Below are 27,901 nucleotides of genomic sequence, written 5' to 3'. Positions count from 1 at the left end.
TCAGAAAGCACCATTTCCAATATTCACCATCTGTAGAAATTACTAGCGCACAGATGTACATGTCTCCCTTCCTTTCTACCCTAGGTGAAGGAGGACTGTAAGGAGCCTCAGAAAGCACCATTTCCAATATTCACCATCTGTAGAAATTACTAGCGCACAGATGTACATGTCTCCCTTCCTTTCTACCCTAGGTGAAAGAGGACTGTAAGGAGCCTTAGAAAGCACCATTTCCAATATTCACCATCTGCAGACATTACTAGCGCACAGATGTACATGTCTCCCTTCTTTCTACCCTAGGTGAAAGAGGACTGTAAGGAGCCTTAGAAAGCACCATTTCCAATATTCACCATCTGTAGACATTACTAGCGCACAGATGTACATGTCTCCCTTCCTTTCTACCCTAGGTGAAGGAGGACTGTAAGGAGCCTCAGAAAGCACCATTTCCAACATTCACCATCTGTAGAAATTACTAGCACACAGATGTACATGTCTCCCTTCCTTTCTAAACTAGGTGAAGGAGTACTGTAAGGAGCCTCACAAAGCACCATTTCCAATATTCAACATCTGTAGACATTACTAGCGCACAGATGTAGATGTCTCACTTCCTTTCTACCCTAGGTGAAGGAGGACTGTAAGGAGCCTCAGAAAGCACCATTTCCAACATTCTCCTTCACTAGACATAGGTAGCGCACACCTGACCTTGCCTCCCTTATTTTCTACGCTTGATGAAGAAGAACTGTAAGGAGCCTCAGAAAGCACCATTTCCAATATTCACCATCTGTAGACATTACTAATGCACAGCTGTAGATGTCTCCCTTCCTTTCTACCCTAGGTGAAGGAGGAGTGTAAGGAGCCTCAGAAAGCACCATTTCCAACATTTTCCTTCACTAGACATAGTTAGCGCACACCTGACCTTGCCTCCCTTATTTTCTACGCTTGATGAAGAAGAACTGTAAGGAGCCTCAGAAAGCACCATTTCCAATATTCACCATCTGTAGACATTACTAGCGCACAGCTGTAGATGTCTCCCTTCCTTTCTACCCTAGGTGAAAGAGGACTGTAAGGAGCCTTAGAAAGCACTATTTCCAACATTCACCATCTGTAGAAATTATTAGCGCACAGATGTACATGTTTCCCTTCCTTTCTACCCTAGGTGAAAGAGGACTGTAAGGAGCATTAGAAATCACCATTTCCAACATTCACCAACTGTAGAAATTATTAGCGCACAGATGTACATGTCTCCCTTCCTTTCTACCCTAGGTGAAGGAGGACTGTAAGGAGCCTCAGAAAGCACCATTTCCTATATTCACCATCTCTAGACATTACTAGCGCACAGCTGTAGATGTCTCCCTTCCTTTCTACCCTAGGTGAAAGAGGACTGTAAGGAGCCTTAGAAAGCACCATTTCCAACATTCACCATCTGTAGAAATTATTAGCGCACAGATGTACATGTCTCCCTTCCTTTCTACCCTAGGTGAAGGAGGACTGTAAGGAGCCTCAGAAAGCACCATTTCCAACATTCACCATCTGTAGAAATTACTAGCGCACAGATGTACATGTCTCCCTTCCTTTCTACCGTAGGTGAAAGAGGACTGTAAGGAGCCTTAGAAAGCACCGTTTCCAATATTCACCATCTGTAGACATTACTAGCGCACAGATGTACATGTCTCCCTTCCTTTCTACCCTAGGTGAAAGAGGACTGTAAGGAGCCTTAGAAAGCACCATTTCCAATATACACCATCTGTAGACATTACTAGCGCACAGATGTACATGTCTCCCTTCCTTTCTACCCTAGGTGAAGGAGGACTGTAAGGAGCCTCAGAAAGCACCATTTCCAATATTCACCATCTGTAGACATTACTAGCGCACAGCTGTAGATGTCTCCCTTCCTTTCTACCCTAGGTGAAAAAGGACTGTAAGGAGCCTTAGAAAGCACCATTTCCAGCATTCACCATCTGTAGAAATTACTAGCGCACAGCTGTAGATGTCTCCCTTCCTTTCTACCCTAGGTGAAGGAGGAGTGTAAGAAGCCTCAGAGAGCACCATTTCCAACATTCTCCTTCTCTAGTCATAGTTAGCGCACACATGACCTTGCCTCCCTTATTTTCTACGCTTGATGAAGAAGAACTGTAAGGAGCCTCAGAAGGCACCATTTCCAATATTCACCATCTGTAGACATTACTAGCGCACAGCTGTAGATGTCTCCCTTCCTTTCTACCGTAGGTGAAGGAGGATTGTAAGGAGCCTCAGAAAGCACCATTTCCAATATTCACCATCTGTAGACATCACTAGCGCACAGATGTACATGTCTCCCTTCCTTTCTACCCTAGGTGAAGGAGGACTGTAAGGAGCCTCACAAAGCACCATTTCCAATGTTCACCATCTGTAGACATTACTAGCGCACAGCTGTAGATGTCTCCCTTCCTTTCTACCCTAGGTGAAAAAGGACTGTAAGGAGCCTTAGAAAGCACCATTTCCAACATTCACCATCTGTAGAAATTATTAGCGCACAGATGTACATGTCTCCCTTCCTTTCTACCCTAGGTGAAGGAGGACTGTAAGGAGCCTCAGAAAGCACCATTTCCAACATTCACCATCTGTAGAAATTACTAGCGCACAGATGTACATGTCTCCCTTCCTTTCTACCCTAGGTGAAAGAGGACTGTAAGGAGCCTTAGAAAGCACCATTTCCAATATTCACCATCTGTAGACATTACTAGCGCACAGATGTACATGTCTCCCTTCCTTTCTACCCTAGGTGAAAGAGGACTGTAAGGAGCCTTAGAAAGCACCATTTCCAATATTCACCATCTGTAGACATTACTAGCGCACAGATGTACATGTCTCCCTTCCTTTCAACCCTAGGTGAAGGAGGACTGTAAGGAGCCTCACAAAGCACCATTTCCAATGTTCACCATCTGTAGACATTACTAGCGCACAGCTGTAGATGTCTCCCTTCCTTTCTACCCTAGGTGAAAGAGGACTGTAAGGAGCCTTAGGAAGCACCATTTCCAACATTCACCATCTGTAGAAATTATTAGCGCACAGATGTACATTTCTCCCTTCCTTTCTACCCTAGGTGAAGGAGGACTGTAAGGAGCCTCAGAAAGCACCATTTCCAATATTCACCATCTGTAGACATTACTAGCGCACAGCTGTAGATGTCTCCCTTCCTTTCTACCCTAGGTGAAAAAGGACTGTAAGGAGCCTTAGAAAGCACCATTTCCAGCATTCACCATCTGTAGAAATTACTAGCGCACCGATGTCCATGTCTCCCTTCCTTTCTACCGTAGGTGAAGGAGGACTGTAAGGAGCCTCAGAAAGCACCATTTCCAATATTCACCATCTGTAGACATTACTAGCGCACAGCTGTAGATGTCTCCCTTCCTTTCTACCCTAGGTGAAAAAGGACTGTAAGGAGCCTTAGAAAGCACCATTTCCAGCATTCACCATCTGTAGAAATTACTAGCGCACCGATGTCCATGTCTCCCTTCCTTTCTACCCTAGGTGAAAGAGGACTGTAAGGAGCCTTAGAAAGCACCATTTCCAATATTCACCATCTGTAGACATCACTAGCGAACAGATGTACATGTCTCCCTTCCTTTCTACCCTAGGTGAAGGAGGACTGTAAGGAGCCTCACAAAGCACCATTTCCGATGTTCACCATCTGTAGACATTACTAGCGCACAGCTGTAGATGTCTCCCTTCCTTTCTACCCTAGGTGAAAGATGACTGTAAGGAGCCTTAGAAAACACCATTTAAAATATTCACCATCTGTAGACATTAGTAGCGCACAGATGTACATGTCTCCCTTCCATTCTACCCTAGGTGAAGGAGGACTGTAAGGAGCCTTAGAAAGCACCATTTCCAATATTCACCATCTGTAGACATTAATAGCGCACAGATGTACATGTCTCCCTTCCTTTCTACCCTATGTGAAGGAGGACTGTAAGGAGCCTCACAAAGCACCATTTCTAACATTCACCATCTGTAGAAATTACTAGCGCACAGATGTACATGTCTCCCTTCCTTTCTAAACTAGGTGAAGGAGGACTGTAAGGAGCCTCAGAAAGCACCATTTCCAACATTCTCCTTCTCTAGACATAGTTATCGCACACATGACCTTGCCTCCATTATTTTCTACGCTTGATGAAGAAGAACTGTAAGGAGCCTCACAAAGCACCATTTCCAATATTCACCATCTGTAGACATTACTAGCGCACAGCTATAGATGTCTCCCTTCCTTTCTACCCTAGGTGAAAGAGGACTGTAAGGAGCCTTAGAAAGCACCATTTCCAATATTCACCATCTGTAGACATTACTAGCGCACAGCTGTAGATGTCTCACTTCCTTTCTACCCTAGGTGAAAAAGGACTGTAAGGAGCCTTAGAAAGCACCATTTCCAACATTCACCATCTGTAGAAATTACTAGCGCACCGACGTACATGTCTCCCTTCCTTTCTACCCTAGGTGAAGGAGGACTGTAAGGAGCATCACAAAGCACCATTTCCAATGTTCACCATCTGTAGGCATTACTAGCGCACAGATGTACATGTCTCCCTTCCTTTCTACCCTAGGTGAAAGAGGACTGTAAGGAGCCATAGAAAGCACCATTTCCAATATTCACCATCTGTAGAAATTACTAGCGCACAGATGTACATGTCTCCCTTCCTTTCTACCCTAGGTGTAAGAGGACTGTAAGCAGCCTCACAAAGCACCATTTCCAATATTCACCATCTGTAGGCATTACTAGCGCACAGATGTACATGTCTCCTTTCCTTTCTACCCTAGGTGAAGGAGGACTGTAAGGAGCCTCACAAAGCACCATTTCCAATGTTCACCATCTGTAGACATTACTAGCGCACTGCTGTAGATGTCTCCCTTCCTTTCTACCCTAGGTGAAAGAGGACTGTAAGGAGCCTTAGAAAGCACCATTTCCAACGTTCACCATCTGTAGAAATTATTAGCGCACAGATGTACATGTCTCCCTTCCTTTCTACCCTAGGTGAAGGAGGACTGTAAGGAGCCTCACAAAGCACCATTTCCAATATTCACCATCTGTAGGCATTACTAGCGCACAGATGTACATGTCTCCCTTCCTTTCTACCCTAGGTGAAAGAGGACTGTAAGGAGCCATAGAAAGCACCATTTCCAATATTCACCATCTGTAGAAATTACTAGCGCACAGATGTACATGTCTCCCTTCCTTTCTACCCTAGGTGTAAGAGGACTGTAAGCAGCCTCACAAAGCACCATTTCCAATATTCACCATCTGTAGACATTACTAGCGCACAGATGTAGATGTCTCCCTTCCTTTCTATCCTAGGTGAAGGAGGACTGTAAGGAGCCTCAGAAAGCACCATTTCCAACATTCTCCTTCTCTAGACATAGTTAGGGCACACCAGACCTTGCCTCCCATATTTTCTACGCTTGGTGAAGAAGAACTGTAAGGAGCCTCAGAAAGCACCATTTCCAATATTCACCATCTGTAGACATTACTAGCGCACAGCTGTAAATGTCTCCCTTCCTTTCTACCCTAGGTGAAGGAGGACTGTAAGGAGCCTCACAAAGCTTCATTTCCAACATTCTCCTTCTCTAGACATAGTTAGCGCACACCAGACCTTGCCTCCCATATTTTCTACGCTTGGTGAAGAAGAACTGTAAGGAGCCTCACAAAGCACCATTTCCAATATTCACATCTGTAGACATTACTAGCGCACAGATGTACATGTCTCCCTTCCTTTCTACCCTAGGTGAATGAGGACTGTAAGGAGCCTTAGAAAGCACCATTTCCAACATTCACCATCTGTAGAAATTATTAGCGCACAGATGTACATGTCTCCCTTCCTTTCTACCCTAGGTGAAGGAGGACTGTAAGGAGCCTCACAAAGCACCATTTCCAATATTCACCATCTGTAGACCTTACTAGCGCACAGATGTACATGTCTCCTTTCCTTTCTACCCTAGGTGAAGGAGGACTGTAAGGAGCCTCAGAATGCACCATTTGCAACATTCACCATCTGTAGATATTACTAGCGCACAGATGTACATGTCTCCCTTCCTTACTACCCTAGGTGAAGGAGGACTGTAAGGTGCCTCAGAATGCACCATTTGCAACATTCACCATCTGTAGATATTACTAGCGCACAGATGTACATGTCTCCCTTCCTTACTACCCTAGGTGAAGGAGGACTGTAAGGTGCCTCAGAAAGCACCATTTCCAACATTCACCATCTGTAGACATTACTAGCGCACAGATGTACATGTCTCCCTTCCTTTCTACCCTAGGTGAAAGAGGACTGTAAGGAGCCTTAGAAAGCACCACTTCCAACATTCACCATCTGTAGAAATTACTAGCGCACAGATGTACATGTCTCCCTTCCTTTCTACCCTAGGTGAAAGAGGACTGTAAGGAGCCTTAGAAAACACCATTTCCAATATTCACCATCTGTAGACATTACTAGCGCACAGATGTACATGTCTCCCTTCCTTTCTACCCTAGGTGAAGGAGGACTGTAAGGAGCCTTAGAAAGCACCATTTCCAATATTCACCATCTGTAGACATTACTAGCGCACAGATGTACATGTCTCCCTTCCTTTCTACACTATGTGAAGGAGGACTGTAAGGAGCCTCAAAAAGCACCATTTCCAACATTCTCCTTCTCTAGACATAGTTAGCGCACACATGACCTTGCCTACCTTATTTTCTACGCTTGATGAAGAAGAACTGTAAGGAGCCTCAGAAAGCACCATTTCCAACATTCACCATCTGTAGAAATTATTAGCGCACAGATGTACATGTCTCCCTTCCTTTCTACCCTAGGTGAAGGAGGACTGTAAGGAGCCTCACAAAGCACCATTTCCAATATTCACCATCTGTAGACATTACTAGCACACAGCTGTAGATGTCTCCCTTCCTTTCTACCCTAGGTGAAAAAGGACTGTAAGGAGCCTTATAAAGCACCATTTCTAACATTCACCATCTGTAGAAATTACTAGCGCACAGATGTACATGTCTCCCTTCCTTTCTAAACTAGGTGGAGGAGGACTGTAAGGAGCCTCACAAAGCACCATTTCCAATATTCACCATCTGTAGACATTACTAGCGCACAGATGTAGATGTCCCCCTTCCTTTCTACCCTAGGTGAAGGAGGACTGTAAGGAGCATCAGAAAGCATCATTTCCAACATTCTCCTTCTCTAGACATAGTTAGCGCACACCTGATCTTGCCTCCCATATTTTCTACGCTTGGTGAAGAAGAACTGTAAGGAGCCTGAGAAAGCACCATTTCCAATATTCACCATCTGTAGACATTACTAGCGCACAGCTGTAGATGTCTCCCTTCCTTTCTACCCTAGGTGAAGGAGGACTGTAAGGAGCCTCAGAAAGCACCATTTCCAACATTCTCCTTCTCTAGACATAGTTAGCGCACACATGAACTTGCCTCCATTATTTTCTACGCTTGATGAAGAAGAACTGTAAGGAGCCTCAGAAAGCACCATTTCCAATATTCACCATCTGTAGACATTACTAGCGCACAGATGTACATGTCTCCCTTCCTTTCTACCCTAGGTGAAGGAGGACTGTAGGGAGCCTCACAAAGTACCATTTCCAATATTCACCATCTGTAGACATTACTAGCGCACAGATGTACATGTCTCCCTTCCTTACTACCCTAGGTGAAGGAGGACTGTAAGGTGCCTCAGAAAGCACCATTTCCAACATTCACCATCTGTAGACATTACTAGCGCACAGATGTACATGTCTCCCTTCCTTTCTACCCTAGGTGAATGAGGACTGTAACGAGCCTTAGAAAGCACCATTTCCAACATTCACCATCTGTAGAAATTAGTAGCGCACAGATGCACATGTCTCCCTTCCTTTCTACCCTAGGTGAAGGAGGACTGTAGGGAGCCTCACAAAGTACCATTTCCAATATTCACCATCTGTAGACATTACTAGCGCACAGATGTACATGTCTCCTTTCCTTTCTACCCTAGGTGAAGGAGGACTGTAAATAGCCTCACAAAGCACCATTTCCAATATTCACAATCTGTAGACATTACTAGCGCACAGATGTACATGTCTCCCTTCCTTTCTACCCTAGGTGAAAGAGGACTGTAGCGAGCCTTAGAAAGCACCATATCCAACATTCACCATCTGTAGAAATTACTATCGCACAGATGTACATGTCTCCCTTCCTTTCTACCCTAGGTGAATGACGACTGTAAGGAGCCTCAGAAAGCACCATTTCCAACATTCACCACCTGTAGACATTACTAGCGCACAGATGTACATGTCTCCCTTCCTTACTACCCTAGGTGAAGGAGGACTGTAAGGAGCCTCACAAAGCACCATTTCCAACATTCACCATCTGTAGAAATTACTAGCGCACAGATGTACATGTCTCCCTTCCTTTCTACCCTAGGGGAAAGAGGACTGTAAGGAGCCTTAGAAAACACCATTTCCAATATTCACCATCTGTAGACATTACTAGCGCACAGATGTACATGTCTCCCTTCCTTTCTACCCTAGGTGAAGGAGGACTGAAAGGAGCCTTAGAAAGCACCATTTCCAATATTCACCATCTGTAGACATTACTAGCGCACAGATGTACATGTCTCCCTTCCTTTCTACCCTAGGTGAAGGAGGACTGTAAGGAGCCTCAGAAAGCACCATTTCCAATATTCACCATCTGTAGACATTACTAGTGCACAGATGTACATGTCTCCCTTCCTTTCTACCCTAGGTGAAGGAGGACTGTAAGGAGCCTCACAAAGCACCATTTCCAATGTTCACCATCTGTAGACATTACTAGCGCACAGCTGTAGATGTCTCCCTTCCTTTCTACCCTAGGTGAAAGAGGACTGTAAGGAGCCTTAGAAAGCACCATTTCCAACATTCACCATCTGTAGAAATTATTAGCGCACAGCTGTAGATGTCTCCCTTCCTTTCTACCCTAGGTGAAGGAGGACTGTAAGGAGCTTCATAAAGCACCATTTCCAATATTCACCATCTGTAGACATTACTAGCGCACAGCTGTAGATGTCTCCATTCCTTTCTACCCTAGGTGAAAAAGGACTGTAAGGAGCCTTAGAAAGCACCATTTCCAACATTCACCATCTGTAGAAATTACTAGCGGACCGATGTACATGTCTCCCTTCCTTTCTACCCTAGGTGAAGGAGGACTGTAAGGAGCCTCAGAAAGCACCATTTCCAATATTCACCATCTGTAGACATTACTAGCGCACAGATGTACATGTCTCCCTTCCTTTCTACCCTAAGTGAAAGAGGACTGTAAGGAGCCTTAGGAAGCACCATTTCCAACATTCACCATCTGTAGAAATTACTAGCGCACAGATGTACATGTCTCCCTTCCTTTCTACCCTAGGTGAAGGAGGACTGTAAGGAGCCTCAGAAAGCACCATTTCCAATATTCACCATCTGTAGAAATTACTATCGCACAGATGTACATGTCTCCCTTCCTTTCTACCCTAGGTGAAAGAGGACTGTAAGGAGCCTTAGAAAGCACCATTTCCAATATTCACCATCTGCAGACATTACTAGCGCACAGATGTACATGTCTCCCTTCCTTTCTACCCTAGGTGAAAGAGGACTGTAAGGAGCCTTAGAAAGCACCATTTCCAATATTCACCATCTGTAGACATTACTAGCGCACAGATGTACATGTCTCCCTTCCTTTCTACCCTAGGTGAAGGAGGACTGTAAGGAGCCTCAGAAAGCACCATTTCCAACATTCACCATCTGTAGAAATTACTAGCACACAGATGTACATGTCTCCCTTCCTTTCTAAACTAGGTGAAGGAGTACTGTAAGGAGCCTCACAAAGCACCATTTCCAATATTCAACATCTGTAGACATTACTAGCGCACAGATGTAGATGTCTCACTTCCTTTCTACCCTAGGTGAAGGAGGACTGTAAGGAGCCTCAGAAAGCACCATTTCCAACATTCTCCTTCACTAGACATAGGTAGCGCACACCTGACCTTGCCTCCCTTATTTTCTACGCTTGATGAAGAAGAACTGTAAGGAGCCTCAGAAAGCACCATTTCCAATATTCACCATCTGTAGACATTACTAATGCACAGCTGTAGATGTCTCCCTTCCTTTCTACCCTAGGTGAAGGAGGAGTGTAAGGAGCCTCAGAAAGCACCATTTCCAACATTTTCCTTCACTAGACATAGTTAGCGCACACCTGACCTTGCCTCCCTTATTTTCTACGCTTGATGAAGAAGAACTGTAAGGAGCCTCAGAAAGCACCATTTCCAATATTCACCATCTGTAGACATTACTAGCGCACAGCTGTAGATGTCTCCCTTCCTTTCTACCCTAGGTGAAAGAGGACTGTAAGGAGCCTTAGAAAGCACTATTTCCAACATTCACCATCTGTAGAAATTATTAGCGCACAGATGTACATGTTTCCCTTCCTTTCTACCCTAGGTGAAAGAGGACTGTAAGGAGCATTAGAAATCACCATTTCCAACATTCACCAACTGTAGAAATTATTAGCGCACAGATGTACATGTCTCCCTTCCTTTCTACCCTAGGTGAAGGAGGACTGTAAGGAGCCTCAGAAAGCACCATTTCCTATATTCACCATCTCTAGACATTACTAGCGCACAGCTGTAGATGTCTCCCTTCCTTTCTACCCTAGGTGAAAGAGGACTGTAAGGAGCCTTAGAAAGCACCATTTCCAACATTCACCATCTGTAGAAATTATTAGCGCACAGATGTACATGTCTCCCTTCCTTTCTACCCTAGGTGAAGGAGGACTGTAAGGAGCCTCAGAAAGCACCATTTCCAACATTCACCATCTGTAGAAATTACTAGCGCACAGATGTACATGTCTCCCTTCCTTTCTACCGTAGGTGAAAGAGGACTGTAAGGAGCCTTAGAAAGCACCGTTTCCAATATTCACCATCTGTAGACATTACTAGCGCACAGATGTACATGTCTCCCTTCCTTTCTACCCTAGGTGAAAGAGGACTGTAAGGAGCCTTAGAAAGCACCATTTCCAATATACACCATCTGTAGACATTACTAGCGCACAGATGTACATGTCTCCCTTCCTTTCTACCCTAGGTGAAGGAGGACTGTAAGGAGCCTCAGAAAGCACCATTTCCAATATTCACCATCTGTAGACATTACTAGCGCACAGCTGTAGATGTCTCCCTTCCTTTCTACCCTAGGTGAAAAAGGACTGTAAGGAGCCTTAGAAAGCACCATTTCCAGCATTCACCATCTGTAGAAATTACTAGCGCACAGCTGTAGATGTCTCCCTTCCTTTCTACCCTAGGTGAAGGAGGAGTGTAAGAAGCCTCAGAGAGCACCATTTCCAACATTCTCCTTCTCTAGTCATAGTTAGCGCACACATGACCTTGCCTCCCTTATTTTCTACGCTTGATGAAGAAGAACTGTAAGGAGCCTCAGAAGGCACCATTTCCAATATTCACCATCTGTAGACATTACTAGCGCACAGCTGTAGATGTCTCCCTTCCTTTCTACCGTAGGTGAAGGAGGATTGTAAGGAGCCTCAGAAAGCACCATTTCCAATATTCACCATCTGTAGACATCACTAGCGCACAGATGTACATGTCTCCCTTCCTTTCTACCCTAGGTGAAGGAGGACTGTAAGGAGCCTCACAAAGCACCATTTCCAATGTTCACCATCTGTAGACATTACTAGCGCACAGCTGTAGATGTCTCCCTTCCTTTCTACCCTAGGTGAAAAAGGACTGTAAGGAGCCTTAGAAAGCACCATTTCCAACATTCACCATCTGTAGAAATTATTAGCGCACAGATGTACATGTCTCCCTTCCTTTCTACCCTAGGTGAAGGAGGACTGTAAGGAGCCTCAGAAAGCACCATTTCCAACATTCACCATCTGTAGAAATTACTAGCGCACAGATGTACATGTCTCCCTTCCTTTCTACCCTAGGTGAAAGAGGACTGTAAGGAGCCTTAGAAAGCACCATTTCCAATATTCACCATCTGTAGACATTACTAGCGCACAGATGTACATGTCTCCCTTCCTTTCTACCCTAGGTGAAAGAGGACTGTAAGGAGCCTTAGAAAGCACCATTTCCAATATTCACCATCTGTAGACATTACTAGCGCACAGAAGTACATGTCTCCCTTCCTTTCAACCCTAGGTGAAGGAGGACTGTAAGGAGCCTCACAAAGCACCATTTCCAATGTTCACCATCTGTAGACATTACTAGCGCACAGCTGTAGATGTCTCCCTTCCTTTCTACCCTAGGTGAAAGAGGACTGTAAGGAGCCTTAGGAAGCACCATTTCCAACATTCACCATCTGTAGAAATTATTAGCGCACAGATGTACATTTCTCCCTTCCTTTCTACCCTAGGTGAAGGAGGACTGTAAGGAGCCTCAGAAAGCACCATTTCCAATATTCACCATCTGTAGACATTACTAGCGCACAGCTGTAGATGTCTCCCTTCCTTTCTACCCTAGGTGAAAAAGGACTGTAAGGAGCCTTAGAAAGCACCATTTCCAGCATTCACCATCTGTAGAAATTACTAGCGCACCGATGTCCATGTCTCCCTTCCTTTCTACCGTAGGTGAAGGAGGACTGTAAGGAGCCTCAGAAAGCACCATTTCCAATATTCACCATCTGTAGACATTACTAGCGCACAGCTGTAGATGTCTCCCTTCCTTTCTACCCTAGGTGAAAAAGGACTGTAAGGAGCCTTAGAAAGCACCATTTCCAGCATTCACCATCTGTAGAAATTACTAGCGCACCGATGTCCATGTCTCCCTTCCTTTCTACCCTAGGTGAAAGAGGACTGTAAGGAGCCTTAGAAAGCACCATTTCCAATATTCACCATCTGTAGACATCACTAGCGAACAGATGTACATGTCTCCCTTCCTTTCTACCCTAGGTGAAGGAGGACTGTAAGGAGCCTCACAAAGCACCATTTCCGATGTTCACCATCTGTAGACATTACTAGCGCACAGCTGTAGATGTCTCCCTTCCTTTCTACCCTAGGTGAAAGAGGACTGTAAGGAGCCTTAGAAAGCACCATTTCCAACATTCACCATCTGTAGAAATTACTAGCGCACAGATGTACATGTCTCCCTTCCTTTCTACCCTAGGTGAAAGAGGACTGTAAGGAGCCTTAGAAAGCACCATTTCCAATATTCACCATCTGTAGACATTACTAGCGCACAGATGTAGATGTCTCCCTTCCTTTCTACCCTAGGTGAAGGAGGACTGTAAGGAGCCTCAGAAAGCACCATTTCCAACATTCTCCTACACTCGACATAGTTAGCGCACACCTGACCTTGCCTCCCTTATTTTCTACGCTTGATGAAGAAGAACTGTAAGGAGCCTCAGAAAGCACCATTTCCAATATTCACCATCTGTAGACATTACTAGCGCACAGCTGTAGATGTCTCCCTTGCTTTCTACCCTAGGTGAAGGAGGAGTGTAAGGAGCCCCAGAAAGCACCATTTCCAACATTCTCCTTCTCTAGTCATAGTTAGCGCACACATGACCTTGCCTCCCTTGTTTTCTACGCTTGATGAAGAAGAACTGTAAGGAGCCTCAGAAGGCACCATTTCCAATATTCACCATCTGTAGACATTACTAGTGCACAGCTGTAGATGTCTCCCTTCCTTTCTACCCTAGGTGAAAGAGGACTGTAAGGAGCCTTAGAAAGCACGATTTCCAATATTCACCATCTGTAGACATTACTAGCACACAGATGTACATGTCTCCCTTCCTTTCTACCCTAGGTGAAAGAGGACTGTAAGGAGCCTTAGAAAGCACCATTTCCAATATTCACCATCTGTAGACATTACTAGCGCACAGATGTACATGTCTCCCTTCCTTTCTACCCTAGGTGAAGGAGGACTGTAAGGAGCCTCACAAAGCACCATTTCCAATGTTCACCATCTGTAGACATTACTAGCGCACAGCTGTAGATGTCTCCCTTCCTTTCTACCCTAGGTGAAAAAGGACTGTAAGGAGCCTTAGAAAGCACCATTTCCAGCATTCACCATCTGTAGAAATTACTAGCGCACTGATGTCCATGTCTCCCTTCCTTTCTACCCTAGGTGAAGGAGGACTGTAAAGAGCCTCAGAAAGAACCATTTCCAATATTCACCATCTGTAGACATTACTAGCGCACAGATGTACATGTCTCCCTTCCTTTCTACCCTAGGTGAAAGAGGACTGTAAGGAGCCTTAGAAAGCACCATTTCCAACATTCACCATCTGTAGAAATTACTAGCGCACAGATGTACATGTCTCCCTTCCTTTCTACCCTAGGTGAAGGAGGACTGTAAGGAGCCTCAGAAAGCACCATTTCCAACTTTCACCATCTGTAGAAATTACTAGCGCACAGATGTACATGTCTCCTTTCCTTTCTAAACTAGGTGAAGGAGGACTGTAAGGAGCCTCACAAGGCACCATTTCCAATATTCTCCATCTGTAGACATTACTAGCGCACAGATGTAGATGTCTCCCTTCCTTTCTACCCTAGGTGAAGGAGGAGTGTAAGGAGCCCCAGAAAGCACCATTTCCAACATTCTCCTTCTCTAGTCATAGTTAGCGCACACCTGACCTTGCCTCCCTTATTTTCTACGCTTGATGAAGAAGAACTGTAAGGAGCCTCAGAAAGCACCATTTCCAATATTCACCATCTGTAGACATTACTAGCGCACAGCTGTAGATGTCTCCCTTCCTTTCTACCCTAGGTGAAGGTGGAGTGTAAGGAGCCTCAGAAAGCACCATTTCCAACATTCTCCTTCTCTAGTCATAGTTAGCGCACACATGACCTTGCCTCCCTTATTTTCTACGCTTGATGAAGAAGAATTGTAAGGAGCCTCAGAAGGCACCATTTCCAATATTCACCATCTGTAGACATTACTAGCGCACAGCTGTAGATGTCTCCCTTCCTTTCTACCCTAGGTGAAAAAGGACTGTAAGGAGCCTTAGAAAGCACCATTTCCAGCATTCACCATCTGTAGAAATTACTAGCGCACCGATGTCCATGTCTCCCTTCCTTTCTACCCTAGGTGAAGGAGGACTGTAAGGAGCCTCAGAAAGAACCATTTCCAATATTCACCATCTGTAGACATTACTAGCGCACAGATGTACATATCTCGCTTCCTTTCTACCCTAGGTGAAAGAGGACTGTAAGGAGCATTAGAAAGCACCATTTCCAACATTCACCATCTGTAGAAATTATTAGCGCACAGATGTACATGTCTCCCTTCCTTTCTACCCTAGGTGAAGGAGGACTGTAAGGAGCCTCAGAAAGCACAATTTCCAACATTCACCATCTGTAGAAATTACTAGTGCACAGATGTACATGTCTCCCTTCCTATCTAAACTAGGTGAAGGAGGAGTGTAAGGAGCCTCACAAAGCACCATTTCCAACATTCTCCTTCACTAGACATAGTTAGCGCACACCTTACCTTGCCTCCCTTATTTTCTACGCTTGATGAAGAAGAACTGTAAGGAGCCTCAGAAAGCACCATTTCCAATATTCACCATCTGTAGACATTACTAGCGCACAGCTGTAGATGTCTCCCTTCCTTTCTACCCTAGGTGAAAGAGGACTGTAAGGAGCCTTAGAAATCACTATTTCCAACATTCACCATCTGTAGAAATTATTAGCGCACAGATGTACATGTTTCCCTTCCTTTCTACCCTAGGTGAAAGAGGACTGTAAGGAGCCTTAGAAAGCACCATTTCCAACATTGACAAACTGTAGAAATTATTAGCGCACAGATGTACATGTCTCCCTTCCTTTCTACCCTAGGTGAAGGAGGACTGTAAGGAGCCTCAGAAAGCACCATTTCCAATATTCACCATCTGTAGACATTACTAGCGCACAGCTGTAGATGTCTCCCTTCCTTTCTACCCTAGGTGAAAGAGGACTGTAAGGAGCCTTAGAAAGCACCATTTCCAATATTCACCATCTGTAGACATTACTAGCGCACAGATGTACATGTCTCCCTTCCTTTCTACCCTAAGTGAAAGAGGACTGTAAGGAGCCTTAGAAAGCACCATTTCCAATATTCACCATCTGTAGACATTACTAGCGCACAGATGTACATGTCTCCCTTCCTTTCTACCCTAGGTGAAGGAGGACTGTAAGGAGCCTCACAAAGCACCATTTCCAATGTTCACCATCTGTAGACATTACTAGCGCACAGCTGTAGATGTCTCCCTTCCTTTCTACCCTAGGTGAAAGAGGACTGTAAGGAGCCTTAGAAAGCACCATTTCCAACATTCACCATCTGTAGAAATTATTAGCGCACAGATGTACATGTCTCCCATCCTTTCTACCCTAGGTGAAGGAGGACTGTAAGGAGCCTCAGAAAGCACCATTTCCAACATTCACCATCTGTAGAAATTACTAGCGCACAGATGTACATGTCTCCCTTCCTTTCTACCCTAGGTGAAAGAGGACTGTAAGGAGCCTTAGAAAGCACCGTTTCCAATATTCACCATCTGTAGACATTACTAGCGCACAGATGTACATGTCTCCCTTCCTTTCTACCCTAGGTGAAAGAGGACTGTAAGGAGCCTTAGAAAGCACCATTTCCAATATTCACCATCTGTAGATATTACTAGCGCACAGATGTACATGTCTCCCCTCCTTTCTACCCTAGGTGAAGGAGGACTGTAAGGAGCCTCAGAAAGCACCATTTCCAATATTCACCATCTGTAGACATTACTAGCGCACAGCTGTAGATGTCTCCCTTCCTTTCTACCCTAGGTGAAAAAGGACTGTAAGGAGCCTTAGAAAGCACCATTTCCAGCATTCACCATCTGTACAAATTACTAGCGCACAGCTGTAGATGTCTCCCTTTCTTTCTACCCTAGGTGAAGGAGGAGTGTAAGAAGCCTCAGAAAGCACCATTTCCAACATTCTCCTTCTCTAGTCATAGTTAGCGCACACATGACCTTGCCTCCCTTATTTTCTACGCTTGATGAAGAAGAACTGTAAGAAGCCTCAGAAGGCACCATTTCCAATATTCACCTTCTGTAGACATTACTAGCGCACAGCTGTAGATGTCTCCCTTCCTTTCTACCCTAGGTGAAAGAGGACTGTAAGGAGCCTTAGAAAGCACTATTTCCAACATTCACCATCTGTAGAAATTATTAGCGCACAGATGTACATGTTTCCCTTCCTTTCTACCCTAGGTGAAAGAGGACTGTAAGGAGCCTTAGAAAGCACCATTTCCAACATTCACCAACTGTAGAAATTATTAGCGCACAGATGTACATGTCTCCCTTCCTTTCTACCCTAGGTGAAGTAGGACGGTAAGGAGCTTCAGAAAGCACCATTTCCAATATTCACCATCTGTAGACATTACTAGCGCACAGCTGTAGATGTCTCCCTTCCTTTCTACCCTAGGTGAAAGAGGACTGTAAGGAGCCTTAGAAAGCACCATTTCCAACATTCACCATCTGTAGAAATTACTAGCACACAGGTGTACATGTCTCCCTTCCTTTCTACCCTAGGTGTAGGAGGACTGTAAGGAGCCTCAGAAAGCACCATTTCCAACATTCACCATCTGTAGAAATTACTAGCGCACAGATGTACATGTCTCCCTTCCTTTCTACCCTAGGTGAAAGAGGGCTGTAAGGAGCCTTAGAAAGCACCATTTCCAATATTCACCATCTGTAGACATTACTAGCGCACAGATGTACATGTCTCCCTTCCTTTCTACCCTAGGTGAAGGAGGACTGTAAGGAGCCTCACAAAGCACCATTTCCAATGTTCACCATCTGTAGACATTACTAGCGCACAGCTGTAGATGTCTCCCTTCCTTTCTACCCTAGGTGAAAGAGGACTGTAAGGAGCCTTAGAAAGCACCATTTCCAACATTCACCATCTGTAGAAATTATTAGCGCACAGATGTACATTTCTCCCTTCCTTTCTACCCTAGGTGAAGGAGGACTGTAAGGAGCTTCAGAAAGCACCATTTCCAATATTCACCATCTGTAGACATTACTAGCGCACAGCTGTAGATGTCTCCCTTCCTTTCTACCCTAGGTGAAAAAGGACTGTAAGGAGCCTTAGAAAGCACCATTTCCAGCATTCACCATCTGTAGAAATTACTAGCGCACCGATGTCCATGTCTCCCTTCCTTTCTACCCTAGGTGAAAGAGGACTGTAAGGAGCCTTAGAAAGCACCATTTCCAATATTCACCATCTGTAGACATCACTAGCGCACAGATGTACATGTCTCCCTTCCTTTCTACCCTAGGTGAAAGAGGACTGTAAGGAGCCTCACAAAGCACCATTTCCAATGTTCACCATCTGTAGACATTACTAGCGCACAGCTGTAGATGTCTCCCTTCCTTTCTACCCTAGGTGAAAGAGGACTGTAAGGAGCCTTAGAAAGCACCATTTCCAACATTCACCATCTGTAGAAATTATTAGCGCACAGATGTACATGTCTCCCTTCCTTTCTACCCTAGGTGAAGGAGGACTGTAAGGAGCCTCAGAAAGCACCATTTCCAATATTCACCATCAGTAGACATTACTAGCGCACAGATGTACATGTCTCCCTTCCTTTCTACCCTAGGTGAAGGAGGACTGTAAGGAGCCTCAGAAAGCACCATTTCCAACATTCACCATCTGTAGAAATTACTAGCGCACAGATGTACATGTCTCCCTTCCTTTCTACCGTAGGTGAAAGAGGACTGTAAGGAGCCTTAGAAAGCACCGTTTCCAATATTCACCATCTGTAGACATTACTAGCGCACAGATGTACATGTCTCCCTTCCTTTCTACCCTAGGTGAAAGAGGACTGTAAGGAGCCTTAGAAAGCACCATTTCCAATATACACCATCTGTAGACATTACTAGCGCACAGATGTACATGTCTCCCTTCCTTTCTACCCTAGGTGAAGGAGGACTGTAAGAAGCCTCAGAAAGCACCATTTCCAATATTCACCATCTGTAGACATTACTAGCGCACAGCTGTAGATGTCTCCCTTCCTTTCTACCCTAGGTGAAAAAGGACTGTAAGGAGCCTTAGAAAGCACCATTTCCAGCATTCACCATCTGTAGAAATTACTAGCGCACAGCTGTAGATGTCTCCCTTCCTTTCTACCCTAGGTGAAGGAGGAGTGTAAGAAGCCTCAGAGAGCACCATTTCCAACATTCTCCTTCTCTAGTCATAGTTAGCGCACACATGACCTTGCCTCCCTTATTTTCTACGCTTGATGAAGAAGAACTGTAAGGAGCCTCAGAAGGCACCATTTCCAATATTCACCATCTGTAGACATTACTAGCGCACAGCTGTAGATGTCTCCCTTCCTTTCTACCGTAGGTGAAGGAGGATTGTAAGGAGCCTCAGAAAGCACCATTTCCAATATTCACCATCTGTAGACATCACTAGCGCACAGATGTACATGTCTCCCTTCCTTTCTACCCTAGGTGAAGGAGGACTGTAAGGAGCCTCACAAAGCACCATTTCCAATGTTCACCATCTGTAGACATTACTAGCGCACAGCTGTAGATGTCTCCCTTCCTTTCTACCCTAGGTGAAAAAGGACTGTAAGGAGCCTTAGAAAGCACCATTTCCAACATTCACCATCTGTAGAAATTATTAGCGCACAGATGTACATGTCTCCCTTCCTTTCTACCCTAGGTGAAGGAGGACTGTAAGGAGCCTCAGAAAGCACCATTTCCAACATTCACCATCTGTAGAAATTACTAGCGCACAGATGTACATGTCTCCCTTCCTTTCTACCCTAGGTGAAAGAGGACTGTAAGGAGCCTTAGAAAGCACCATTTCCAATATTCACCATCTGTAGACATTACTAGCGCACAGATGTACATGTCTCCCTTCCTTTCTACCCTAGGTGAAAGAGGACTGTAAGGAGCCTTAGAAAGCACCATTTCCAATATTCACCATCTGTAGACATTACTAGCGCACAGAAGTACATGTCTCCCTTCCTTTCAACCCTAGGTGAAGGAGGACTGTAAGGAGCCTCACAAAGCACCATTTCCAATGTTCACCATCTGTAGACATTACTAGCGCACAGCTGTAGATGTCTCCCTTCCTTTCTACCCTAGGTGAAAGAGGACTGTAAGGAGCCTTAGGAAGCACCATTTCCAACATTCACCATCTGTAGAAATTATTAGCGCACAGATGTACATTTCTCCCTTCCTTTCTACCCTAGGTGAAGGAGGACTGTAAGGAGCCTCAGAAAGCACCATTTCCAATATTCACCATCTGTAGACATTACTAGCGCACAGCTGTAGATGTCTCCCTTCCTTTCTACCCTAGGTGAAAAAGGACTGTAAGGAGCCTTAGAAAGCACCATTTCCAGCATTCACCATCTGTAGAAATTACTAGCGCACCGATGTCCATGTCTCCCTTCCTTTCTACCGTAGGTGAAGGAGGACTGTAAGGAGCCTCAGAAAGCACCATTTCCAATATTCACCATCTGTAGACATTACTAGCGCACAGCTGTAGATGTCTCCCTTCCTTTCTACCCTAGGTGAAAAAGGACTGTAAGGAGCCTTAGAAAGCACCATTTCCAGCATTCACCATCTGTAGAAATTACTAGCGCACCGATGTCCATGTCTCCCTTCCTTTCTACCCTAGGTGAAAGAGGACTGTAAGGAGCCTTAGAAAGCACCATTTCCAATATTCACCATCTGTAGACATCACTAGCGAACAGATGTACATGTCTCCCTTCCTTTCTACCCTAGGTGAAGGAGGACTGTAAGGAGCCTCACAAAGCACCATTTCCGATGTTCACCATCTGTAGACATTACTAGCGCACAGCTGTAGATGTCTCCCTTCCTTTCTACCCTAGGTGAAAGAGGACTGTAAGGAGCCTTAGAAAGCACCATTTCCAACATTCACCATCTGTAGAAATTACTAGCGCACAGATGTACATGTCTCCCTTCCTTTCTACCCTAGGTGAAAGAGGACTGTAAGGAGCCTTAGAAAGCACCATTTCCAATATTCACCATCTGTAGACATTACTAGCGCACAGATGTAGATGTCTCCCTTCCTTTCTACCCTAGGTGAAGGAGGACTGTAAGGAGCCTCAGAAAGCACCATTTCCAACATTCTCCTACACTCGACATAGTTAGCGCACACCTGACCTTGCCTCCCTTATTTTCTACGCTTGATGAAGAAGAACTGTAAGGAGCCTCAGAAAGCACCATTTCCAATATTCACCATCTGTAGACATTACTAGCGCACAGCTGTAGATGTCTCCCTTGCTTTCTACCCTAGGTGAAGGAGGAGTGTAAGGAGCCCCAGAAAGCACCATTTCCAACATTCTCCTTCTCTAGTCATAGTTAGCGCACACATGACCTTGCCTCCCTTGTTTTCTACGCTTGATGAAGAAGAACTGTAAGGAGCCTCAGAAGGCACCATTTCCAATATTCACCATCTGTAGACATTACTAGTGCACAGCTGTAGATGTCTCCCTTCCTTTCTACCCTAGGTGAAAGAGGACTGTAAGGAGCCTTAGAAAGCACGATTTCCAATATTCACCATCTGTAGACATTACTAGCACACAGATGTACATGTCTCCCTTCCTTTCTACCCTAGGTGAAAGAGGACTGTAAGGAGCCTTAGAAAGCACCATTTCCAATATTCACCATCTGTAGACATTACTAGCGCACAGATGTACATGTCTCCCTTCCTTTCTACCCTAGGTGAAGGAGGACTGTAAGGAGCCTCACAAAGCACCATTTCCAATGTTCACCATCTGTAGACATTACTAGCGCACAGCTGTAGATGTCTCCCTTCCTTTCTACCCTAGGTGAAAAAGGACTGTAAGGAGCCTTAGAAAGCACCATTTCCAGCATTCACCATCTGTAGAAATTACTAGCGCACTGATGTCCATGTCTCCCTTCCTTTCTACCCTAGGTGAAGGAGGACTGTAAAGAGCCTCAGAAAGAACCATTTCCAATATTCACCATCTGTAGACATTACTAGCGCACAGATGTACATGTCTCCCTTCCTTTCTACCCTAGGTGAAAGAGGACTGTAAGGAGCCTTAGAAAGCACCATTTCCAACATTCACCATCTGTAGAAATTACTAGCGCACAGATGTACATGTCTCCCTTCCTTTCTACCCTAGGTGAAGGAGGACTGTAAGGAGCCTCAGAAAGCACCATTTCCAACTTTCACCATCTGTAGAAATTACTAGCGCACAGATGTACATGTCTCCTTTCCTTTCTAAACTAGGTGAAGGAGGACTGTAAGGAGCCTCACAAGGCACCATTTCCAATATTCTCCATCTGTAGACATTACTAGCGCACAGATGTAGATGTCTCCCTTCCTTTCTACCCTAGGTGAAGGAGGACTGTAAGGAGCCTCAGAAAGCACCATTTCCAACATTCTCCTTCACTAGACATAGTTAGCGCACACCTGACCTTGCCTCCCTTATTTTCTACGCTTGATGAAGAAGAACTGTAAGGAGCCTCAGAAAGCACCATTTCCAATATTCACCATCTGTAGACATTACTAGCGCACAGCTGTAGATGTCTCCCTTCCTTTCTACCCTAGGTGAAGGTGGAGTGTAAGGAGCCTCAGAAAGCACCATTTCCAACATTCTCCTTCTCTAGTCATAGTTAGCGCACACATGACCTTGCCTCCCTTATTTTCTACGCTTGATGAAGAAGAATTGTAAGGAGCCTCAGAAGGCACCATTTCCAATATTCACCATCTGTAGACATTACTAGCGCACAGCTGTAGATGTCTCCCTTCCTTTCTACCCTAGGTGAAAAAGGACTGTAAGGAGCCTTAGAAAGCACCATTTCCAGCATTCACCATCTGTAGAAATTACTAGCGCACCGATGTCCATGTCTCCCTTCCTTTCTACCCTAGGTGAAGGAGGACTGTAAGGAGCCTCAGAAAGAACCATTTCCAATATTCACCATCTGTAGACATTACTAGCGCACAGATGTACATATCTCGCTTCCTTTCTACCCTAGGTGAAAGAGGACTGTAAGGAGCATTAGAAAGCACCATTTCCAACATTCACCATCTGTAGAAATTATTAGCGCACAGATGTACATGTCTCCCTTCCTTTCTACCCTAGGTGAAGGAGGACTGTAAGGAGCCTCAGAAAGCACAATTTCCAACATTCACCATCTGTAGAAATTACTAGTGCACAGATGTACATGTCTCCCTTCCTATCTAAACTAGGTGAAGGAGGAGTGTAAGGAGCCTCACAAAGCACCATTTCCAACATTCTCCTTCACTAGACATAGTTAGCGCACACCTTACCTTGCCTCCCTTATTTTCTACGCTTGATGAAGAAGAACTGTAAGGAGCCTCAGAAAGCACCATTTCCAATATTCACCATCTGTAGACATTACTAGCGCACAGCTGTAGATGTCTCCCTTCCTTTCTACCCTAGGTGAAAGAGGACTGTAAGGAGCCTTAGAAATCACTATTTCCAACATTCACCATCTGTAGAAATTATTAGCGCACAGATGTACATGTTTCCCTTCCTTTCTACCCTAGGTGAAAGAGGACTGTAAGGAGCCTTAGAAAGCACCATTTCCAACATTGACAAACTGTAGAAATTATTAGCGCACAGATGTACATGTCTCCCTTCCTTTCTACCCTAGGTGAAGGAGGACTGTAAGGAGCCTCAGAAAGCACCATTTCCAATATTCACCATCTGTAGACATTACTAGCGCACAGCTGTAGATGTCTCCCTTCCTTTCTACCCTAGGTGAAAGAGGACTGTAAGGAGCCTTAGAAAGCACCATTTCCAATATTCACCATCTGTAGACATTACTAGCGCACAGATGTACATGTCTCCCTTCCTTTCTACCCTAAGTGAAAGAGGACTGTAAGGAGCCTTAGAAAGCACCATTTCCAATATTCACCATCTGTAGACATTACTAGCGCACAGATGTACATGTCTCCCTTCCTTTCTACCCTAGGTGAAGGAGGACTGTAAGGAGCCTCACAAAGCACCATTTCCAATGTTCACCATCTGTAGACATTACTAGCGCACAGCTGTAGATGTCTCCCTTCCTTTCTACCCTAGGTGAAAGAGGACTGTAAGGAGCCTTAGAAAGCACCATTTCCAACATTCACCATCTGTAGAAATTATTAGCGCACAGATGTACATGTCTCCCATCCTTTCTACCCTAGGTGAAGGAGGACTGTAAGGAGCCTCAGAAAGCACCATTTCCAACATTCACCATCTGTAGAAATTACTAGCGCACAGATGTACATGTCTCCCTTCCTTTCTACCCTAGGTGAAAGAGGACTGTAAGGAGCCTTAGAAAGCACCGTTTCCAATATTCACCATCTGTAGACATTACTAGCGCACAGATGTACATGTCTCCCTTCCTTTCTACCCTAGGTGAAAGAGGACTGTAAGGAGCCTTAGAAAGCACCATTTCCAATATTCACCATCTGTAGATATTACTAGCGCACAGATGTACATGTCTCCCCTCCTTTCTACCCTAGGTGAAGGAGGACTGTAAGGAGCCTCAGAAAGCACCATTTCCAATATTCACCATCTGTAGACATTACTAGCGCACAGCTGTAGATGTCTCCCTTCCTTTCTACCCTAGGTGAAAAAGGACTGTAAGGAGCCTTAGAAAGCACCATTTCCAGCATTCACCATCTGTACAAATTACTAGCGCACAGCTGTAGATGTCTCCCTTTCTTTCTACCCTAGGTGAAGGAGGAGTGTAAGAAGCCTCAGAAAGCACCATTTCCAACATTCTCCTTCTCTAGTCATAGTTAGCGCACACATGACCTTGCCTCCCTTATTTTCTACGCTTGATGAAGAAGAACTGTAAGAAGCCTCAGAAGGCACCATTTCCAATATTCACCTTCTGTAGACATTACTAGCGCACAGCTGTAGATGTCTCCCTTCCTTTCTACCCTAGGTGAAAGAGGACTGTAAGGAGCCTTAGAAAGCACTATTTCCAACATTCACCATCTGTAGAAATTATTAGCGCACAGATGTACATGTTTCCCTTCCTTTCTACCCTAGGTGAAAGAGGACTGTAAGGAGCCTTAGAAAGCACCATTTCCAACATTCACCAACTGTAGAAATTATTAGCGCACAGATGTACATGTCTCCCTTCCTTTCTACCCTAGGTGAAGTAGGACGGTAAGGAGCTTCAGAAAGCACCATTTCCAATATTCACCATCTGTAGACATTACTAGCGCACAGCTGTAGATGTCTCCCTTCCTTTCTACCCTAGGTGAAAGAGGACTGTAAGGAGCCTTAGAAAGCACCATTTCCAACATTCACCATCTGTAGAAATTACTAGCACACAGGTGTACATGTCTCCCTTCCTTTCTACCCTAGGTGTAGGAGGACTGTAAGGAGCCTCAGAAAGCACCATTTCCAACATTCACCATCTGTAGAAATTACTAGCGCACAGATGTACATGTCTCCCTTCCTTTCTACCCTAGGTGAAAGAGGGCTGTAAGGAGCCTTAGAAAGCACCATTTCCAATATTCACCATCTGTAGACATTACTAGCGCACAGATGTACATGTCTCCCTTCCTTTCTACCCTAGGTGAAGGAGGACTGTAAGGAGCCTCACAAAGCACCATTTCCAATGTTCACCATCTGTAGACATTACTAGCGCACAGCTGTAGATGTCTCCCTTCCTTTCTACCCTAGGTGAAAGAGGACTGTAAGGAGCCTTAGAAAGCACCATTTCCAACATTCACCATCTGTAGAAATTATTAGCGCACAGATGTACATTTCTCCCTTCCTTTCTACCCTAGGTGAAGGAGGACTGTAAGGAGCTTCAGAAAGCACCATTTCCAATATTCACCATCTGTAGACATTACTAGCGCACAGCTGTAGATGTCTCCCTTCCTTTCTACCCTAGGTGAAAAAGGACTGTAAGGAGCCTTAGAAAGCACCATTTCCAGCATTCACCATCTGTAGAAATTACTAGCGCACCGATGTCCATGTCTCCCTTCCTTTCTACCCTAGGTGAAAGAGGACTGTAAGGAGCCTTAGAAAGCACCATTTCCAATATTCACCATCTGTAGACATCACTAGCGCACAGATGTACATGTCTCCCTTCCTTTCTACCCTAGGTGAAAGAGGACTGTAAGGAGCCTCACAAAGCACCATTTCCAATGTTCACCATCTGTAGACATTACTAGCGCACAGCTGTAGATGTCTCCCTTCCTTTCTACCCTAGGTGAAAGAGGACTGTAAGGAGCCTTAGAAAGCACCATTTCCAACATTCACCATCTGTAGAAATTATTAGCGCACAGATGTACATGTCTCCCTTCCTTTCTACCCTAGGTGAAGGAGGACTGTAAGGAGCCTCAGAAAGCACCATTTCCAATATTCACCATCAGTAGACATTACTAGCGCACAGATGTACATGTCTCCCTTCCTTTCTACCCTAGGTGAAGGAGGACTGTAAGGAGCCTCACAAAGCACCATTTCCAATGTTCACCATCTGTAGACATTACTAGCGCAAGGCTGTAGATGTCTCCCTTCCTTTCCACCCTAGGTGAAAGAGGACTGTAAGGAGCCTTAGAAAGCACCATTTCCAACATTCACCATCTGTAGAAATTATTAGCGCACAGATGTACATGTCTCCCTTCCTTTCTACCCTAGGTGAAGGAGGTCTGTAAGGAGCCTCAGAAAGCACCATTTCCAATATTCACCATCTGTAGACATTACTAGCGCACAGCTGTAGATGTTTCCCTTCCTTTCTACCCTAGGTGAAAAAGGACTGTAAGGATCCTTAGAAAGCACCATTTCCAGCATTCACCATCTGTAGAAATTACTAGGGCACCGATGTCCATGTCTCCCTTCCTTTCAACCCTAGGTGAAGGAGGACTCTAAGGAGCCTCAGAAAGAACCATTTCCAATAATCACCATCTGTAGACATTACTAGCGCAAGGCTGTAGATGTCTCCCTTCCTTTCCACCCTAGGTGAAAGAGGACTGTAAGGAGCCTTAGAAAGCACCATTTCCAACATTCACCATCTGTAGAAATTATTAGCGCACAGATGTACATGTCTCCCTTCCTTTCTACCCTAGGTGAAGGAGGACTGTAAGGAGCCTCAGAAAGCACCATTTCCAACATTCTCCTTCACTAGACATAGTTAGCGCACACCTGACCTTGCCTCCCTTATTTTCTACGCTTGTTGAAGAAGAACTGTAAGGAGCCTCAGAAAGCACCATTTCCAATATTCACCATCTGTAGACAATACTAGCGCACAGCTGTAGATGTCTCTTTTCCTTTCTACCCTAGGTGAAGGACGAGTGTAAGGAGCCCCAGAAAGCACCATTTCCAACATTCTCCTTCTCTAGTCATAGTTAGCGCACACATGACCTTGCCTCCCTTGTTTTCTACGCTTGATGAAGAAGAACTGTAAGGAGCCTCAGAAGGCACCATTTCCAATATTCACCATCTGTAGACATTACTAGCGCACAGCTGTAGATGTCTCCCTTCCTTTCTACCCTAGGTGAAAGACGACTGTAAGGAGCCTTAGAAAGCACGATTTCCAATATTCACCATCTGTAGACATTACTAGCACACAGATGTACATGTCTCCCTTCCTTTCTACCCTAGGTGAAAGAGGACTGTAAGGAGCCTTAGAAAGCACCATTTCCAATATTCACCATCTGTAGACATTACTAGCGCACAGATGTACATGTCTCCCTTCCTTTCTACCCTAGGTGAAGGAGGACTGTAAGGAGCCTCACAAAGCACCATTTCCAATGTTCACCATCTGTAGACATTACTAGAGCACAGCTGTAGATGTCTCCCTTCCTTTCTACCCTAGGTGAAAGAGGACTGTAAGGAGCCTTAGAAAGCACCATTTCCAACATTCACCATCTGTAGAAATTATTAGCGCACAGATGTACATGTCTCCTTTCCTTTCTACCCTA

Source organism: Schistocerca cancellata, chromosome 12 (genome assembly GCF_023864275.1).
Source record: "Schistocerca cancellata isolate TAMUIC-IGC-003103 chromosome 12, iqSchCanc2.1, whole genome shotgun sequence".
Taxonomy (NCBI): Eukaryota; Metazoa; Arthropoda; class Insecta; order Orthoptera; family Acrididae; genus Schistocerca; species Schistocerca cancellata.
This window is presented reverse-complemented; position numbering follows the sequence as displayed.